Source organism: Chinchilla lanigera, unplaced genomic scaffold, assembly GCF_000276665.1.
Source record: "Chinchilla lanigera isolate Chin_1 unplaced genomic scaffold, ChiLan1.0 scaffold00002, whole genome shotgun sequence".
NCBI lineage: Eukaryota > Metazoa > Chordata > Mammalia > Rodentia > Chinchillidae > Chinchilla > Chinchilla lanigera.
In genome coordinates, this window is record NW_004955403.1 from 33,464,274 (window position 1) to 33,478,761 (window position 14,488).

The following is a 14,488-nucleotide window of genomic DNA, read 5'->3' on the forward strand; positions in this document are numbered from 1 at the left end:
TCCATGGGATGTCACTATTCTCATACATAGCGGCTCTGAGTAAGGTAGCTGAGGGACACCACTCTTTGACACTGCAGAGTTGTGCCAGTGACAATGGCTGACACTTATTAAGTATTTACTATATACCGGTGTCTTAGCATCTTTTCTAGTTGCTGAGGCAAAATACTTGAGACCCCAGGATAAAGGGAGAAAGGTTTATTTAGCTGGAAGTTCATATAGGTTTCAGTCCATAATCGGCTAGGTCCAAGGCAAGGTGGCATATAGCAGAGGGACAACAGTTCATAGTGGCAGATGACACCAAAAGCAACAAGAGGAGGAGCCTCTTTCTGTCCCTTATGTTTTATGCTGGCTACGTACTGTATGCAGACGACCCACTCTAGGGCGAGTGTAGCACTCACATCCTTAAACCTAGCTTTGGATCATGAATCAATCACAAGCTCCACCCCCAGCACTGGATCTATCCCAGCACTGGATCATGAATCAATCACAAACTCCACCCCCATGACTGCAGGAGACTTTAGTGGGACATCTAGATGCAAACCATAACAACCAGACCCTCTATAAGAGTTTCGTATGTTAATCTCATAAAATCTTACTTATGACAGCATGATGGAAACTGAAATTATTTATCCACCTTTCACAGATGTGGCAGCTGAAGCAGAGAATGGCTAAAGAATTTTCCCAAGACCACACAGCTAATAACTGTTGTAGTAAGGATGCAGAACTGTGCCTCTAACTGCCAGGACCCTGCTCTTCATCACAGCGTTATGCTTTTTTACATGCAAAATAATAGTTTTATGAAATCACTGAGATTTATCTGAAACAAAACTAATTTTAAAAATTTGTTGCATTCTAATTTGTGACCCTGTTTCCTCTTAGAACAAACGTATTTACCAGAACAGATCGCTGATCTTGTGCTAAACATCAAAAGTAAATTACGGTTGTGTTTACAGGAGTTATTCTTACAAACAGATTTGGAAAGATTATTCTTACCAGTCTTTGAAATAGCTGCTTTAAATCTTTTTTGACACGAAGCAGAGCATAAATAACAACACAATAAAATGCATACTATTTTGCTTACTAAAACCACCAATGTCCCAAGCAACAAGAAAAAGATGACATATGCTCCAGACATTTCATATGGCTAACAATGAAAGAATAAAAGCCAACACAGGGCTAGCTTAAAGAACTTTTCTATCACTATTTTAGCTATAATAATTCCATGTAATATTAAGTGTTTAGTGCAAGGTGTGGTGGCACATGCCTGTAATCCCAGTACTCCGGAGGCTCAGGAGGCTGAGGCAGGAGGGTCACTGTGATTTCGAAGCCAGCCTGATTGTTATGGTTTGAGATTGAGTTCGAGGCCATGAGCAAGTTCAAGGGCAACCTGCACTACATAGCAAGACCCTGTCTCAAAAAAAAAAAAAAAGGTGTTTAGGCTGAGAAAAGTCTAGTGAGTTGTAGCATCAGTAATTCTATAGCTTTCTAGTAAAATACAGCAAGTAGAAGTACTGGGGGGAGGAATTGGTGAGGTCTATAGAAAAATGCTTCTGGGGGCAAATTCCCTTACATAACTACATGTTCTTGGCTGTGTAAATTGAGAACTCAGATTTCTCTTCTCAGATGTCCCCATTATAAACACTTAGGTCATGATTTTAGAAGCAGTGCAATTTACAAAGCCCAGTCCACACTGCACAGACTCAAATGCTACTTTGTTATTGTGACTATTTTATCTTTGCTAAACCATCATATCTATCTTTATAAGCACTTCATTAAGTATCATTCTAACTCAAAAAAAGAAAAATTCAGCATTAAAACAGCTAAGCAATTCAACAGCTCAGTATAATACATAAACTTTGTAATAAAGCAAAAATAGTCACTTGATTAGATTCCGTGATTTGATTACTGACATCATCTTTACTTGAATAGCACAAGATGTATAGAGGCTAACAATGGTTGGGAAAGCAGAAATATTTACTAGGAATGTTCGGAAGCAGTTTCCTTCTTTATTTATGCCAGCTTAATAACAGTTAAGTTGTGTACTTTCATCCAGAAAAAGCTTTTTCACATTTTTCTTGCAAGTTGGAGTTTATAGAAGTTATCTCATGGGTACATTTTATTGTTCCAGTTTAACCCACATCTGAAAAAGATCAGTGTTTTTTGACACCAAGTGCTACATCGTGCATTTGTTTAGAAAGAACCATGACATCGTAAAGATATTTTGAGGTAATACTAAAAGCTACAGTAAGTTCATACTTTCCCATATACACAAATTTGCATATATTTCCTTGGTTGGGTTTCTTCATCCATAGAAAAACCTTTTTAAAAGTCATTGAATTAAAGAAAACAATCTATTGGGTTACGTGGATCCAATTCCTCACTCCCCTATTTATAAACAAAGAATCAGATCCTGCCTGAGCAAATTTTCCTTTTCAGATTTTTGTTTCCATATTCTTCCTGTATTATTATTTTTTTATTTTAAAAATAAAAGGAGGAAAACATTAACAGACAGACAACCTTTTACAAATTAGCAAAAGAACAGTACAGACAATACAGTTACAAAGTGGTAGGAAATTAACATTCCTGTATTATTTTTTAGACACCTCTTTAAGCCATCATTTCATTACTGAAGTTAGAAAAGCACAATTTTCTCTGATACATTTTAATAGGAATTTGTAGGTGAATTGCAAGAAGTTTCACAGAAAAAAAAAAAAAAAAAAAAAAAACTTCATTTTCTTGTAGATTCTGCAAAAGGTTGGCAGTCAGTCTAGGGTACTATCTGTTTTTCACCCAGCACAAATAGAGAAAACTATTACCTACAAAGGTATTAGGAAGGTGGTCTCAGCTGAAAACATTTATCCAATCCCAATTGTTTGAAAGTTTGAAATACTAAGGATGATATTGTTCCAGGAGCTACTGTTTAAAACAATGCAATGCCTGTTCAAAGTGAAAACTTGGTATTTGAAAATCTGAGTTGGTTTAAAAAATAATAACTCTGCATCCAACAAAAAAAATTCCTAAAGAAGCATTTATACTCCAGGCACATGTTTTTAATTCTAATAGATTGGCTTACCTAAATAAGTATGTAGAACCTAGTAATTGTTCCTTATATGTTGATTTTTAAAATACTATTATATTTTAGTGGATTTGCAGAAAAGCTAATGAGTAATAATGCAGAAATACACATATCTGTCAGTACCAAGTTGTAGTGGTTTATGGGTATTGCAAAATGCCACACTAAACAAAATTTCTATTAAAAAGTAATTGAAAGTTTGGGTGTGGTGGCACGTACCTGTAACCCCAGCACTTGGGAGGCTGAGGCAGGAGGATCACTCCAAATTTGAAGCCAACCTGGGCTAAATAGTAAGTTCAAGGTCAGTCTAACTACATAACAAGACCATGTCTCAAAAAAAAAAAAAAAAAACCTCCAAAAAAAGTAATTTAAAACTGCTCTGTTTTTAAAAGAAATAAATGTAGCCATATCCTTCCAGGATAATGTCAGATAAAAAGTAATTGTGTTCCCTGTACAAATGTGTTTGATGCCATTTAGATGAGAATAATAAAGCTTTAAGGTCATTTTCACAGTTGTTCACTTAATGTAGGATTAACATCAACATCTTTGTAATTATCTGAGATGACCCATTTGAAAGTGGTATGCCAAGACATGTTCATGGCTAAAGCATCCTAGTTGTTTTAATACTAAATATTAATACACATGAAAGTAATAGTATAATTTGTGCACTAAATAATATTCCAGGACCATTCTCTTGATAGAGAATTCTTATGAAATAGTACCCTTTCTAGCTACTGCTTCCTATTTCTGGAAATACTAAGCAATCAGTCGGCTAGGAGAGATATACACAATGACTATGTAGACCTCAAATATTCTATGGCTTTGTTGTTGCACAATTTTTATGAAGTCATTATAAATGACACTGAGATTTGCTTTAGATGAGAAAAACAAAATATTACAATGGGAGGATGATACAGAATAGCAAAGATGCAATTCAAATTGGATTATAAGCCAAAATAATTCTAGGTATGAAAGCAATTATTTATTGGCCAGAATGGCTTTGAATTGAATTTATGACCATAAACAAACAAATGTAGATCTTCACCTTACACATTCTTAAAGAATAAAGAAGTGCGTTTTAACATGTACTCCAGAGTTTTTCTCACCAAAATATTTCTCTGCCCACCTCCTTCAGAAGCAGACATGAGAATGGTTTTTCATTTAGAAAAAAATATGAAATCCCCAAATGATCACCCAAGTCACGCCCATCTTTCTTGAGTCCATGTGAAAAGTGGACTTCACATCCAAGTCCTTATTATTTAATCATTCCTCTTACATATGATGTGGTCAGGGTGGGGTGTGAAACCTTGGAACTTAAAGGAAGGCAACAATGCAGATGTCTCTCCCAAAAGACAGAGAACATGTTAAAAGACAGTATCTTGTAACTTCAGCTGTGCTTGAAAATGGGAGTGGAGCTGCTGAAGATTTAAATCATGTTGTTTCCACTTATGCAGAGAGAATCCATAAAAAGAGATTTATTATCATATTTTCTTTTTGAAATGTATTTGCTTTTTACTTTAAAAGTGCTCCTCCATATAGAGCAGAGTAAATATTACAATTTTGTTAAACGGCGGCCAAGATTTAATGGTCTGTGAAATGTAAGGCTTAGGACCGGATTGGGGTTAACTACTGTTCTGCTGATACAAACTATGCTCGCCTGGGCGGTGACCCAGGCACCCAGAGGCTCATTTATGCAGAAGAGCTTCCCGGGAAGAACTCAAAGTAGGCTGGAGGCGGCCACGTCCCTGCAGGAGCCCGTCCACGGGTCTTGGGCTTGGTTTCTGCAGCAGATTTAAAGGGACTTTCTACAAAAAGTCAAACAAGCACGAGCAGCTATGGAAAATATAACAAATCATGCTAGCAGTTTAACACCAAGGGAGAAGGGAAGTGCAGTAACCGCTAACACACACTGAATAAAAATGTACCCAAGACAGAGAGGGGGCCAGGGAGCGCAGGACACAAAGGAAGCTGGTAAGGACGCAACGCTGTGTCCGAATGTGCATCACGCTCTTTATTGTCATCCGTGCCTCAGTGGCTCGGTCTGGAACTTGGAAAGTGTCTCCTTCAGCACGGCTCTGCGCGCCCGGCAGGAGAATCTGGAAAAGGCCCCCTCGCCCGCGCAGTCCCGACCCGTCCCCTCCGGCCGTGGCGGCTCTGCGGTCGCTCCCTGAGCCGCCCGGGGGGCCGAGGAGAAAGCGCACCCTCACCGAGTGGCCCCGGCGGCACCGCAGCCACAAGCCAGCCCGTAATTGCAAAGCAAACAAGACTGAAATACTGGATTGGTCTCCGTCGTGACAAGATCTGCGCTTTTGCCGCCAATTTGTTTGTGCAGCTCTATTTAAAGACGCTTTTGATTGAGGAAATGTTGAAAATAGCGGTGAGGGTTTCCCTAATGAGACCTCAAGAGGGAACCCGCGGCGGCCTTCGCCCAGCGCCAGGGGCTTCAAACTGAGGGCGCGAGAGGGGTGCGTTTAACCCCCTCCCGCCCGCGGAGGGAGAAAAGTCCTCGCGGACGCGCTGGGGAAACTGAGGTTCCACCCCTCCCGGAGCCGCGACCTGCCGAGAACTGTCTTCTGGATGTTGGGAACCGAGAGAGGGTTGGGGATGAAAATGAGAATTGAACCAGGATGGCAAGAGCGGTGGGGTGCAGGCTTAACTCGGGGTGGCGGCTCCGGCCAAGCCTCGTGCCCCCGATACCATCTTGGCGCTACCGCCGTCCCGCGACCCGCTGCCCAGCGCCCACTGTCCTGCGAGGGTCGAGGCCCCGGCGATCCCCGGGGGAGCCGCACTTTTGCGCCGCTCCAGGGACGGAGGCTGGATGGAGGAGTCGGCGACAGGAGACGCCCCTGGATGGGCGGCGCGGGAAGGCACACCTGGCGGGGCTGGCACCCATCGCTGTCAGGCTGGCTGGGTCTTCAGGCAGCTGGAAGGAAGGGAAAACCGAAAAGGCAGGAAAAGAAAATGCATGAATATTTAGGGCAGTCTGTGTATCAGGTGACTCACTGGACGGTGCCCTGATCCCTTTAATCTAGCCCAGGCACCCCAGGTCTGTGCTGTCTTCCCCGTCGTTCCCAGAGGGATCCTAAGCTTTACAGAGGTTGCACCAGCTCAGTGGAGAGCCAGTGAAGCCCTGCCCAGAGCTGGCTGCGGAGCTCCAGGTGCTGGGCATGGGTATCATCTGCGCCAGGCTGGAGGAGTAGGCCTGCTGCAGGCCCAGCTGATCAGGAGGAATCTTTCCCCAGTTCTTCCAAAGGCTAGGACGCAAAGATGTGCTCCTCATAAACAGCTTCCAACCCCATGTCTTGTCACTTTCAAAATAAAGAAAAACCAAGCCGATTGTGGTCGCAGCACTATACTGCATTTCTCTAAATCTCTTTTCCACAGACTGGTCAAGGTTTTGTTTTTTTTGTTTTGTTTTGTTTTGTTTTGTTTCTTGCTGCAATTTATTAATTGGGTTGTCAAGGAATCCACAGTAGAAGGAGGTAACAGATTGGTGCCCAGAGAACTACAAGGGGATACCAGTAAGAACTCGAGAGAGGAGCTCCTAAACAGGTCTAGGGCTGGGAGAGAAAGCGGTAGATAACCTAGAATGGCTTCCTTAGGCATTTAGCTTGGGCCTAGAAGCAATAAAGAGCTGTGAATTCTCCAACCCATGGGGGACGAGGACAGCGACAGGCTGTGCACCAGGGATGCCGACAGGTTAAGGAGTGCCAGACCCTCAACTGGGAATAAGGCAGGAGTCGCACTTTCACCACCTGTTACCATCTCTAACTGCAGGTTGATCAAGCCCTGAGCCAAAACTCCTTTTCTTTTAGGATTGAAAACGTAAGGCGTGGAGGCAACACTAAGGGTAATCTTTGATCTCTCTGGAGGGCGGTACTAAACGTAGGCCAGACCTGCTAAGAGCAGGGACAGGAAGATGGCACTAGGGGCGCTCTCACCAGAGGTCCTAACTACTAGAGCCCCACATTCCCGCGCTTTTCCCAGGAGGATGTGAACTGAGATGTACCTTGGCCAACATGAAGTTTCTTTCTGAAGTCACAAGCAGATGTGGACCAGGAAAGTGAAGACCCCAGGAGTATGGGGAGGAGTGCTTTCAGTTGTACTTTCCTAGCAATGAACTGCGCCTTCTGTCAGCAAAACCAAAAAAAGCATCAGTCACACCCAGTTAGTGAAGTCTCCAAATGTATTCTGAATGGAATTCTGCTTTTTCTGTATGCAACCAATTTCTTCGTTTGAAGTTGGATGCTTTGCAAGCAGGGTGCAATTTCATTTTTTTGTTCCTCGATGTTTTGGCCTGTGTTAACTTAAATGGGCACTCACACTGTATTAAAAAAGAAAACCATTCTCTTGTGGAAAGGGGAACAAAGTAGTGCTTCTCCAATCACAATACAGATATATAATCTGTAACAACAAATTAGCCCCCCTGGTGCTGCGCATTTCCACCAACCATCCTGCCTTCTCTGTTTATATTATAACTTTTCTGCCTGCACTTATTTTTATTTTAATTTTCTGTCACTTTAACAAAAACCAGAGCCTTTTCTTTTAATGTTTTGTACACAACATGTTCATTTTGATAAGATGTTCTTTCCTATCCTCTTTTAGCTTGCCTTTCCTTGTTTAGAGTTCTGTATCAGAAGTTTCTAATATTTCTCCCTCTCTTTTTTTTAAGAACTTGTCCCTGTCTTGCTTTATTTGTTTGTGTGAAATTTAGTTTGAAAGGAGATCAGAGAGAGCAGGAGGGGTTTGTAATAAGAGAATGACCGAATGACCCAAAGGCTGATTATCTATCATTAACTGGAGACTCGGTGTACCCAAATTACCAGGGAGACCTCAGTCTGCCGGATCCTTACCCAGCCAGAAAGGCTAGCATGGAATGCACACAGTGAAACTGGCTCATGGCATTGCAGATGAGGACACTCTGCTCACACACATTTTCTTAAGGAATTTTCCTTCAAAATTCAACTTGAGTTGAGTGGATAAATTTATTACCTTCTGAGACACTGTGCACAGGTTAAAAAAAAAGAAAGGAAAAAAAAAAAAAAAAAAACCTCCGCCAAAGACTAACCTTAACATTTTCGTAACTAAATTTTACATGTTCTTTCGTTAGGAGCAAAATTGCAGTTAATTGTCTAAGCTCCAGAGAATATTGAGAAATGAAGCTAAGCTGCTTTTGATCTGCTCATGCTGCTAAACCCAAGCCTTGTAAAAATGAGGTTTGCCATTAATATTGACAATAAAAGTGTTTCTTTTTGTTAACCTGAAACCTAACCACCCTGGCTTGAGTCCCTTGTCTATAACCAAAGACTCTAGAAGAATGTAGAAAAGGTTTGGAAGGAACTGTCAGAGCTAAAGAAATCAATCCATGTAAAGTTGCAAAGGAAACTATAGAACAGGATTTCCCAGGAATGTGAGCAACACCAAAGTTAGGACTGGCAATGCACTGGAGCCTCAAGTCACGAGCAAATCTTCCAGTCATCTACATGGTTTCTCCAAAGCCTCATATTTTAAATTGCCACTTCCATTCACATTTAATTCTGAACACCGGACTACATTGCGTGCTATAGTTGAACTACATTACTTACTCTCATTTCTTAGAGCAAAATATGCACTATAATGTTTATTTCCTCCTCTGAATTCTGCATGATTTCCTCCTAGCTTATGAGAAATATTTCTTTTTTAATATTTATTCATTATTTATTTTTAGCAATGCTGGGGAATGGAACCCAGGGCCTTAAACACGTGAGGCACATATTATAGCACTCAGCCATAGCTCCAGCCTTGAAAATATTTGTGTATTTAAAACAATAATGTGGATGAATATTTAACACAAATCCTGTAGGATGTATTTTGTGCCATTTCTGTTTAAAACTCTATATTTATTACAAAGTAGGGAAGATTAGATTTATCATTTCTCTTAGGACTAGTATACTAAAACTAAAAACAAGCACCATGTATATATGCTGCTTTTTGTAAGGCTATATTATGGCATTATCTTATGTTACCTTTAGCCTGTATGAGTACTTTAAGTTTTAGACTTGGGCACTTGTCAAAGTATTTCGTCCTTTCTTATCAATGAAAAGTCTCCAGAACAGCAGTACCTCTACCACTTAACATGAGGGTCATATAGTCATAGATTATTTAGAGAAAATGGAAATTCTACTGCTTGTAGTACTGAATATTAAGATTTTCTTAAAGGACTTAAGGATGAATCCATAGGTCATTCTTTCACAAAGTCACAGGTTCAGTGAAAGGAGAGAAAAAAAAAACACTTTCAAATCAAAACACTGATGGAAAGTGAATTATAAGGGAAGGAAAAAGCACAAGGAAAAAGGAGGGAAGGAAGGAACGGGGGAAAGGAGAGGAAAATGCACAGGCATTTTGCAGGTCCTGATTGTCTCTACTGATATATTTCCTAATCAGAACTGGACGGAAGGATTCATAAACACAACCTACCCTTCCACAGTCATCATTGCAGCTGGACCGGCCCCTCCCCCTCCATCTACACATCAGCTCTGTCTGGAGAACAGGGGGGAAGATGGCCCTCTCCCCAAAACCCCACCCCCACCCCCAATCGAAGAAGAAATAAAACCACATAAAAGTCTACGACAGCTTTTCATGCTCTTCATTTTTGAAATAGACATAAAAGCCCAATCGAACGCAATTCTACTTTGTAGATGTGTACTTTGAACTGTTATCACTTGTCCTGTCTGTAAACAACTATTTCCCAAAAGGAAAACAAAAAAGGGAGGTACTGCAAGATCACAGAAGGAGACCCTGGTCGCCACTTGGACGACACGCCTTGTTCTGGATGTCCTAAACATTCCGGGACAAGTGGCTAACGTGGAAGATGACTCAGTCCCACCCTAGTAGAGAAAAAAACACACTCATCAGTGTCACATGCAGCACTGTCCTTGGTACAGGTGGGGCTGAGGTTACACATTCAAGAACATGTTGCTTTATTCTGTCATCTTCTGGGTATGGTATTCTGCCTGGGGTTCTTAGCTTGTTCTGGAGCTCTCCTTTTTATGCTTATTTCAGACAATGCTCCAAACCATTTCCACTGCTTTGTTTAGGGAAACAAGGTAAAAAGAGGTTTGAAAGATGATGAAGGGAATTGAGCCATAATTCCTGTAAATATAAAATGTGTGTTTATGCCCTTCTGGCCTGGTTCTTTTCAGGTCCAGTTTATTTTGAGTTCTCATGAGCAAATCACAAGATACAAAATTGCCCCTGCCTTTGAAATAATAAATACCTCGAAAAGATCTGTATTTTCCCTAAAAACAGACTGAAGTTTAAAAAAAATATTTAGTTTAAACTAGATTGATTTTTAAAGTCATATCTCACAAGACCAAAAACGTTTGCAAGGCAATGCTCAGTTTTTCTCCTGCTCTTGAATATTTTCCAGGGAAAGTGGTAGGGGGAGTAAAGCAAAGACAAGAAACATGAGCACAAAGTAAATGTTTGAGCCGGGTTCCGTCTGTTTGGTGGGAGCAGCTGTAATGCACAGCCCAGTAGGGGCACCACCAACTACAAGGAAGACTTTGGACACAGACTCACAATCACTCCCCTGAACCCGGGCTGCCTCCCCGTGAAGCGAAGCATTCTTGTTCTCCAGACCGGGTGAGGTTCAGCCCTCAGCCTGGAAAAAGAGATTCGGTCTCTCGCTAAGATTCCCAGGATCCCCAGGGCCACCTCCGTCAGCATTATTGCAGTTCCCTGAGCCCTTTAGAATTGCAAATAGGTATCTTTTGGGGAGCAGTGTACCAGAGGCCACAGTAGCACAACCCAAAAGAGGGGTTCCTAAACTGATGTCACAGTTGAGCTCTATACCTGTCCTCCTGCTCTCCGTATGATCAGCACCCACCTCTCCTCCATCACCCCCAGTACCACTAACTCCATTAGTACCCCCGCTGCACACACAGGCCGTCTATTTGGGGACAAATTTCAGATGGCTCTTAGCCTCAAGCTTTCCAAAGCAGCAGGCAAATAAAGTGTCCCAGGATTCTTGGAGCAAAATGTGGCCAAAGGAGAGGACGAGCAGTATTTAGTTGTGCATTAAAGGGCAGGGCTCAGGTGGTCAAGGCCAGCTGGCTCCCTGAGTCAGTTACTACAGTTGGGGACATCACTAGAGTTCACTCATTTGTCCCCACTCTCCAAGCCATCTCCAGACCAGCTTTCTAAGGCTCTAGGCTCTGTGTTTGAATGCTGAGATACACAGTACTTTAGATTTCCTGGGTCATAGTAATTATCTGATAATGATGTTGTAAATGACCGCTGGAGCTCAGATTAGCATCTTTCACTCTGCCTCTGTCCCATGTTGTCTATTTCTTTTATTACTTGCAACGTTACCTGGGGCCATGAATGGATTCACTCATTTGTTTTTTGTTTCAAATTAAAAAGCATTAAAAACAAAAACTAAATGTAGCAAATTCCAATCCTTTACAAGGGAGGGTGGCTGGCAGCTTCTCAGGTCCCAGCCCAGCCTTCCTCTAGGTTCTTTTTCCTGCCTCCTCTCCCAAAAACTCCATTTCTGAAAGCAGAAATAATTTCCCCTAAAACTGCATCTGCCCTTGGAGCAACTGTCTTACCTAGTCTACCTGTTCTCAAGGCCTACATGTGTTTTTATAAACAGACATTTTAAAAATTACCAAATGTCAAAGAATTGAACTACTAGTATTTACACAGTCAGCTGGCCTCCTGGTAAAAATGTAAACAAAATCCGGGGCCACACTACCTCTACTCTTTCTCTGGTGAAGGAGCAATTCTCAAAAAGGCTCTGCTTGTGCCCCCAAACAGCAGATCCACCCAAGTTAGGAGTTTAGAACTAAGTAGCCGCTACTCTGTTCTGATAAAAAATAAAGCCCCTGGTGCCCCCTTTCAGCTACTCTTCATCCTGTTCTCTACCTTCAGGGCTCTGCTAGGGGCATCCAGGGAAACTGACCCTACCATGACTCCCCTACCACGGACACTCAAGCCATGTTTTTACCTCCCTGTCTATGAGTTCCCTTCTTTCTCTTACTGTGCAGCAGCAGCAAACCTGAAACCACATATATGTCTTGATTTGGCTCCCTCGGGCTCTGGGGATAGTGGCAACCTGGGCTAGGAGCCCACGGTAGCACCCTAGAGCAGCGGCCTTCATTCCCTCTTTCCTGGGTTTCCATCCTGAACCACTAAGAGCTGGCGGCAAGTGTCAGTGCATAAGAAAAGAACTGTCCTTGAAGAGTGCTTCAAGTGGCACTCCTTCTGCGGCCTCAGCTGACTCTTCTTGCCTCCAAAAAAACGAGGCCCAAAGTAGAGTCACAGGTACCCCTTGGGCTACCCTTGCCAGGTCCAAGCCCATCCGCCTGTGCCACCTTCTGCAAGCTCTGCCCAGGATTCCCTGTAATTTACAGCCTGCAGAGCTCCTGCGGACACTTTTCCCCAGGCAGAATCCCATAGACACATCAGCCTCTCCTTGCAGCTGAGACCAAATCGAGTGGGTGATTTCAGCCCCAACCACTGGCCACCCCATCCCTCCCTCTTGGGAACCATCCCCAGATGCTCTCGCCACGAGGGCGCCTTGGCCCCAGTGTCCAAAGCTTGGTGACTTACAAGTGGAGATCCACTTTCCGTTATAGTGCATTTAAGATCAGCAAGGCCAGCAGTCTAAACATCCACGAGCCGTCCTCCTGGCCTGCCTCTTAAACCGGCGTTTAATGGTTCCCCTCCGATAACTAAACCTGTTTTCCACAGATGCCCGCTTTTATGGGGGAGGCAGGAATGCAGAGATATATTTATATGTTTGTTCATAAAAACTGGAAAATAAGCTCTGAACACGCTGTAAAAAATATTCAGTTACTTACCAAACAGGCTAGTTAAACCAGAGGAACACGGATCCCGACCACACCAAAGATTGGGGGAATCGAGGTGCCCACACTTTGAAATCGTCCGAAGTCTGAAGTCTCCGTTGGGGCTGATGTCCCTGAAGAATGGGGGAAATAAGAGCATTTACAATCGGTTTGACCGACTGCCCAGGCATCTCAACCGTGATCTCCACAAGCTGTCGCAAAAACCTGAGCCACCCCAAAGAGCTCCGACCGAGGTAACGTGGTGATATAGCAAAGAGCCACCGAGACGCGTGTTCCCAGCTTGTGCCAGCTCAAAGGAGCTCCTTCCCCACGCGCGCCGGCCGCCTCTGCGAGGAGACCGCGCGGCCAGCAGCTGCCCTTTAAGGGGGTCCCACGCCCTCTTCGGGCTCTCGGCGCCCCGCACAAAACTGCACGCGGCTGCCTGGGGTCATTTTTCTGCCTCTATTACCTACAAAATGCTTTGAAAAGCAGCATCTGCGGGTTGTTTTATTTCCCCCCCCCCAACCAGAAAAGAAAGTAGAGTGATACTATACCTGGTCTAAGATTCTTCAATATTTGAGACCTGGGGTAAAATATTTTAATAGTGAAGCATCTGTTAAACACTTGCATTAACCTCTGGATGATAAAAAAAAAAAGTTTTTTTTTAACTCTGCCCCCCCTTGTTTTAATTATCTTATGGTTATGAGGGGACAGCCAATCCTGGAAGAGGACCTCGGCAATTAGCAAGGCTAACATCAAAAAGTTTTATTGCGGAGAGCTCAAGGCGCCGCCCCCGCCGCCCCGGGATTGGCGTGAGGAGCCTCTGACGACATATATTAACCCGAGCGGCCCTAAAGATGTAGCTGTACATGGAGCTCTTGCTGGGAAAATCCGCTTGCTCCCCTCAAGGCGTCCAGCCTAGGAGAGCCGTCGCCGCCACCGGGGAGCTGCTTCAGCCACCGCGCAGATCGGCCCGGGAGCCCAAGCCGCCGCCCCAGCGCGCCAAGGCGCTTCCAGGGCCCCACTTCCGCGCCCCCAGAGGAGAGGATCTGAGAACATGGATGCACTGAGACCTCTCTGAAAACCCTCCGAGAGAGACTGAGAGGAGCGAGGACACGTTACTCGCAGCTAACACTCATTCAAGGACCCAAACAACAACAGCTAAAAAAAATTTTTCATTAAAACAATAAGCGCCCAAGAACCCAGATCGGGCTGGTGGGGGAGGGGACGGGGCGGGAAGGGGAGGGTCGCACGGAGGTAGCTTTGCTGTGAGCAGCGGACCCCGCCGCCGCCCCGCAGAGCTGGGCCGCTCCTCCAGCCGCGGCTCGGACTCGCCCCCGGATTCCAGGTTAGCCTCGGTGCCAGGAGCGCGGCCCGCGCGCAGAGGACCGGGGCTCCGTGCAGCAGCCTCGCGGCGGCTCGGACACCTTTGCATGAGCACCAGAGGATTCAGCCTCCGCGCAGCAGCAGCCCGGGAAACAGGAGCAGGCGCGCGGGCTGCAGAGCGAGGCGGGAACCGGCGGCGAAGGCGGCGGCAGGCAGGGGCGCACGGTGCCGGGACCAGCTCGCCGCGCCCCATGGGGAG

The 14,488-nt window shown here is 44.2% G+C and overlaps 1 protein-coding gene and 1 long non-coding RNA gene across 2 annotated transcripts in view; one reads left to right on the forward strand and one right to left on the reverse strand.

The window, feature by feature from the left end:
* Positions 1–4,559: 4,559 nt before the first annotated feature.
* LOC102023654 lies at positions 4,560–13,688 on the reverse strand. The gene is made up of 4 exons (XR_259220.2): positions 13,458–13,688; positions 12,919–13,037; positions 7,083–7,203; positions 4,560–5,996 (listed from the first exon to the last, which is right to left on the reverse strand). It is a non-coding gene; the product is annotated as an uncharacterized LOC102023654 (long non-coding RNA).
* Positions 13,689–13,760: 72 nt separating this feature from the next.
* Positions 13,761–14,488, forward strand: part of Hand2 (heart and neural crest derivatives expressed 2) — a gene marked incomplete in the record, with an annotated part of 3,580 nt that continues 2,852 nt past the window's right edge. The window contains 1 exon segment of the mRNA XM_005373539.2: positions 13,761–14,488.